Genomic DNA, 6,000 nt, shown 5'->3' on the forward strand with positions numbered 1-6,000 from the left:
GGGTTTCCAAGTCTGTAATCTTTGCTGAAGCAGACTGCGGCCTTGGAGCAGCTCGTGGGTTTGAACCACCGACATTTCAGTTAGCAGCTGAGCACTTTAACCACTGCGTCACCAGGGCATATACCCTACTCTCTACCCTGCTTTTCACTTTTGAGTGTCTGTCTAATTCTTTCTTAACCTAGGTCAGACATTTGTGTTTACAATAACTTTCCATTTGTGGGTTCATGTGAATGGTTGTTGCACGTCTATTCAGCTACTGTTGTATGTAACTCAGATAATCTGTAAAATAACCTTATTGGCTAAGCCACCTGCAATATTTTGTTTTCTCCATTTCAGAGAATGAATAAGAATCTGGCTTCTGTCCATTGAGGGTCACAGTCTCTGTGATTATCCTTATTAGCAGCTTCAGCTTCTGACATGTTGGGCAAGACTAAACACAAACCTGTGTTAGTGAGCTACCTGTAGAAGTTAGGCCAAGAAATAAGAAATGCCTGTCATTTCTTTCTGATTATACTCTGCCTACTTAAAAATAAAACACCTTTTGTTTCTCTTCTGATATGTCTACCCTCCTGATTTTAGTCAGGTTCACTCATTAATTCTGCATTCAGCTCCCCTATCCACAACTTCTAAAAATTCTCAGGCCCTCTGTGTATGTGCTTAAAATATACTTCTTTATTTTTATTGTGGTAAAATACACGTAAGAAAACATTTGCCACTTCAACCATTTTTATGTGTACAATTCGGTGACATTAATTACATTCACCATGTTGTATGACCACCGCCACTATCCATTTCCAAATTTTACTGTCACCCTTAACAGAAACTCAGTGCTCCTTGAGTAGTAATTCCCTATCCCCTCCCCATTCCTCATAACCACTAATAAGCTTTGATCTCTATACGTCTGCCTATTCTAGATATTTCATCGAGGTGGGATCATATATCTGTCCTTTTGTAACTGACTTCTCTCACTTAGCATGTTTTCAAGGTTCATCTGTGTTGTAGCATATATCATAGCTTCCTTTCTCTTTATGGCTGAATAATATTCCATTGCATAAATATCCCACATTTTGTTTATCCATTCACCTGTTGATGGACATTTGGGTTGTTTTCACCTTTTGATTATTGTGAATTGTGCTGCAGTGAATATTGTTGTACAAGTGTCTGTTGTGATGATGTGCTTTCATGTCTCCTGGATATATACCTAGGAGTGAAATTGTTGGATCATACAGTAATTCTATATTTAAGTTTTTGATGAATGGCCGAACTGTTTTCTACATCAGCTGTACCATTTTACAACCTCACCAACAATGGATGAGGGTTCCCATTTCTCCACATCCTTGCCAACACTTGTTGTTTTCTGTTTTTCTGATAATAGCCATCATAGTCGCTATGAGTTGGAATCAACTTGATGGCAATGGGTTTGGTTTGGTTTTAGTGGAGGTGAAATGTAGACTGTGCTTCTTAACATAAAGTAGTCATGAAACAGAGCCTAGTTCCAGTCCACATGTAGGGAAATAGGATAATAATAGTATGTATTTGCAGAGTGCTTTGTAGATTATGAGGGCAATTTCACATACACTGTCCTTGTTTGAGCTCCACAGCAATTCTGTGTGATAGTCAGGGAGAGAGTTAGTTAGTAGTACCACTTTACAAGTGAGTAAACTGAGGTTACCATGATTTGTGGTACAGGCAAAAAAATATATATATCACAAGAGATAAAAAAAATTAAAAAATCAAAGGGAAATAAAGGAATGCTTCATGAAAAACATCCGAACCATGGAAGTGTTTCATAAACACTGTAATGTCTCCATTTGTCCTCATAATAGTTGATAATGCTTTAATGTCACACAACCAGTTAAGTTCAGCCACTTAAACATTTGATCAAGAACTTCTGATGATAAGTCATGCCTCTTTCATCCATTCCCTCTCCCTGCCTTAAGAAAAGTTGGATTTCTAAGAAGTTGCCTGAATATAGTCAAACACTTTGAGGGACAGAGTAGCAGGGGTAGGAATCTGGGGACCATGCTTTCAGGGGACATCTAAGTCAATTGGCATAACAAAGCTCATTAAGAAAATGTTCTGCATCCTACTTTGGTGAGTGGCATCTGGGGTCTTAAAAGCTTCCAGCCATCTAAGATGCATCAATTGGTCCCAACCACCTGGAATAAAGGAGAATGAAGAACACCAAAGACACAAAGAAAGTATTAGCCCAAGAGACAGAAAGGGCCACATAAAGCAGAGACTTCATCAGCCTGAGACCAGAAGAACTAGATGGTACCTGGCTACCACCAATGACCGCCCTGACAGGGAACACAACAGAGAGTCCCAGATGGAGCAGGAGAAAGGTGGGGTGCAGAACTCAAATTCTAGTAAGAAGACTAGACTTAATGGTCTGACTGAGACTGGAGGAACCCTTGAAAGCATGGCCTCTGGATTCTCTATCAGCCCAGAACTAAAACAGTTTCTGAGACCAACTCTTCAGACAGGGATTGGATTAGACTGTGGGACATAAAGTGATACTCGTGAGGAGTGCACCTCTTAGCTCAAGTGGATACAAGAGAGTAAACGGGCAGTTTCTATCCGGAGGTGAGATGGGAAGGCAGAGAGGGTTAGAGCTGGTTGAATGGACATGGGGAATCGGGGGTGGAAAGGAGTGTGCTGTCACAGTGTGGGGAGAGTAATTAGGGTCACATAACAATGTATGTATAGATTTTTGTATGGGAGACTAACTTGAAATGTAAACTTGGTTTAAACTACAACAATAAAAAAATTTTAAAAAAAGAAGAAAAGTTGGATTTTCAGAACAAAAAATGAAGAAGTCCACTCTTAGGATACAATGACACTAAAACCCTCACTGCAGAAGAGTACTCTGCAAATATATACAGGTTTTCCCTGCTATCTGAAAGTAGAGGTTTCCTATGAAACCTTTCATAAGCCGAAATGGCATGAAGTAAAGAAGCAATTACCATTAATTTATATGGGAAAAATTTTTGAGTGTTTCCAGACCCAAAATATAATCTACCAAATCATACAAAATAACACATAAAACCCTTACAAGCTGTCTCAAGACACATCTTGCTAACGGATGCACAAAATAATTCCGGATAAAACACAGATGCTCACAGACACAACTCAAAGCTATGGCGGCTTGATGCTGAGATGCTGAGTGTAGTTCCTGGGGAAGGAGCTTGGCAACGCCACTCTCCCTGCTCAGGGTGCACGCTGCCTCTTTAATGGCTGGCTGCAAAAGAAATGCTGAACACTATTTCTGCTTTTTGCCTTTTTTCATAAAGGGGAAAATTCTCTTTGGATTTCTTTCAGATAGCGAAAACAAGTACTAATGTAGGTCTTTCTGAAAAGCAAAGTGGCATAAAGCGAACTTTCAGAAAGCAGGGGATACCTGTACTGTTGTCGTGCTATTTCCCTACACTTGAGCTGGAACTGGGCTCTGACTGCTTCGTGTGAACATAACTTGTTTTGCAACAAGGATCAGGTTAGTTGCCTCCAGAGAACCTGGAACTGTATTAGGCATGCTGTTATGTGTTTGACGAAGCAGTCCTGGTGGTGCAGTGGTTAAGCACTCAGCTGCTAATCGAAAGGTCGGTGGTTCGAACCCACAGCCACTCTGGGGGAGAAAGATGTGGTAGTCTGCTTCCATAAAGATTTACAGCTTTGGAACCCGTATGGGGCAGTAGGGTCACTATGAGTCAGATTCAGGGTCTGTTATGTGCTTCACGTTAAATGCTGATAGAAATGAATTTGCCTGAAACGGGTGTCATATCATTTGAAAACAAGTTCCAATTACCTGTCTCTTATAAATCATTCTTTTTTGGGTTTCAAAGGGATCAGTTTGTGGTCAGTCTAGCTGAGTCTGTGCAGTGGATAAAGTGCACTAGCAGTTTCAAAGTCTCTGCAATAGAAACACTTTTAATCACCAAGCAGCACCTTCAGTTTCGGTAGCAAAAGGACTGCACATTCATTCACAGAATGGGAGGATCAGTAAAGCACTGCACCGTGTTTGCCTCATTGTTTACTGGGAGATAGCACTGGGGAGTACAAGTTACAGCACAGTGAGTTGGGACCACAAGCCACACACACATAGCCGTCCAACTCACTGCCTGAGAGGCACATTTGTGCTCAATGGTGGATTTATGGAGACAGAGAAAATGAGTGTTTTATGGACCACATAGGATCCCTAAGGTGACATGTCTAAGACAGGCTTACAGAGAAGCTGGTAATTCAGGACAACATAAAATGTCTCGTCTTTATTTTCTGAATATTTCAACCTAAGGATTCCATTCTGGAACAATCCAGGTTTACAGCATTTTCTTCTGAATGAAAAAAGTCATGATTGATTTCTAAGGAGAATATGCTCATTTTATGCAGTGCTTTTCATTTAAAGGCATATTTGACATTGAGTTAAAATTATACAGTCATTAAACATTAAAATAGTTTGCAGACTATCACAGAATGTATTTGAATGCTGTTAATGTTACTGAGTAGAATAAAAGTAAATATGTGAAGAAAGGTTACGCAATAATCAGTTTTTCTTTTATTCAGCAAATATTTATTAAGCATTTACCATGAATAGGCTACTATATATCTTAAGCCATCTACCTTTAATTGTAAATGAGTTCAGGAAGAAAATTAGCGATTTATAGGAGGAATAAGAGATTATTTTGAACAGTCTATGTTCAAATAGTGAGGAGAAGAGTCACAACATAAATATTTGGAATTAAGGAATTACACGATTCTAAAAATTTAAAATGCCTACTTGAGTAATTATATTTTATCCATTTAGTCTGTGGGATGTAGTGATGACATGAAAAAAAATTAATGCTTTAAAAAATTCATGTTTTTCCTTTTTATTGTTTTTCAGTTCTTTCTTCTGATTTATGGCCAGATACTTGAACAAAACCTTCCATTAACAGATACTTAACTAACATTACTTCCTCCTTGGTTTTGCTAATTCCCTTAAATTTAGTATCATTTTATTCTTTAGGTTGTTGAAAAGAAGCTATTTTGCAGAACACATTATGCCAAGAAATTCACTTTATTAAATACATTCAAGTAATATATGGTATTCCTATTACATTAGGGCTTCATACTTTAAAAAATAAATGTGTGTCCACCCTTCTATTTTCTAATAGTTCACTAAGTGCAGCCGTTAGTAACCAGAAGGAAAAGATTGTATTCTGAAGTGAATAATAAATCTATTTTCTCTTTTACCTGAAAATGTTTATAAAATCTTCATTTTCAGTGCTGAGGAGCCTGCAGGGACAAGAAGGATTTGAACATGAGTAATTCAGTGCTGTTTTCTGTTAGTGAAGGCGGTACAGGGGAAGGCCAGGTTGAGTACGGTGCGTCAGAATGCTGACAACACATCACCCTGGACAGGACAGGGTCGTGTGCCACAGAGAAAAGCTTGTGGACATTCCACAAAGGCAGCACGCTTTGATTTTGCTTTCTTAGATCAAATAATTGGGGAAAATAAACTAGAATCATCTCTTGAGTGTCTGCCCATGCATAACGATCTCTGGATTGAGAGATTCAGCCATCACAAAACAACCTCTTCACCAGCAGCTTCTGCGTCTTGCTGTTGCAGAGATACTTGGCTGTGCACCTCCTGTATGAATGAGTGTTTTGCACCAGGACTGTCATTTCCATCCAGGTTAAGAATCAGCAGTCCTAGGACTCACATTTTATTTCCCATTGCCTCCCTTCTCCCCATTGTTTACGGCATCGTGCATATTTTTATGAATCCCTTCCCTTTTTTAAAGTTTAAAATAAAATTGGTAAACATATGCTTCTGCTGGAACTCTATATGGAAACACCCTTTCTAGAGTGAGCATGTTGTAGATCTAGGAAGTGCACTGAACTGTCTCAAGCTTTCCCCACTGGGAGTGTGCAGCTGTATTGGATTCTGTATTCAGAAAAGCAAAGGAGAAGGTTGGGGACAGGGAGGTGCAGTGGAATGATCAATGTAATCTGTAGGGATAT

Source organism: Trichechus manatus, unplaced genomic scaffold, assembly GCF_000243295.1.
Source record: "Trichechus manatus latirostris isolate Lorelei unplaced genomic scaffold, TriManLat1.0 scaffold00025, whole genome shotgun sequence".
NCBI lineage: Eukaryota > Metazoa > Chordata > Mammalia > Sirenia > Trichechidae > Trichechus > Trichechus manatus.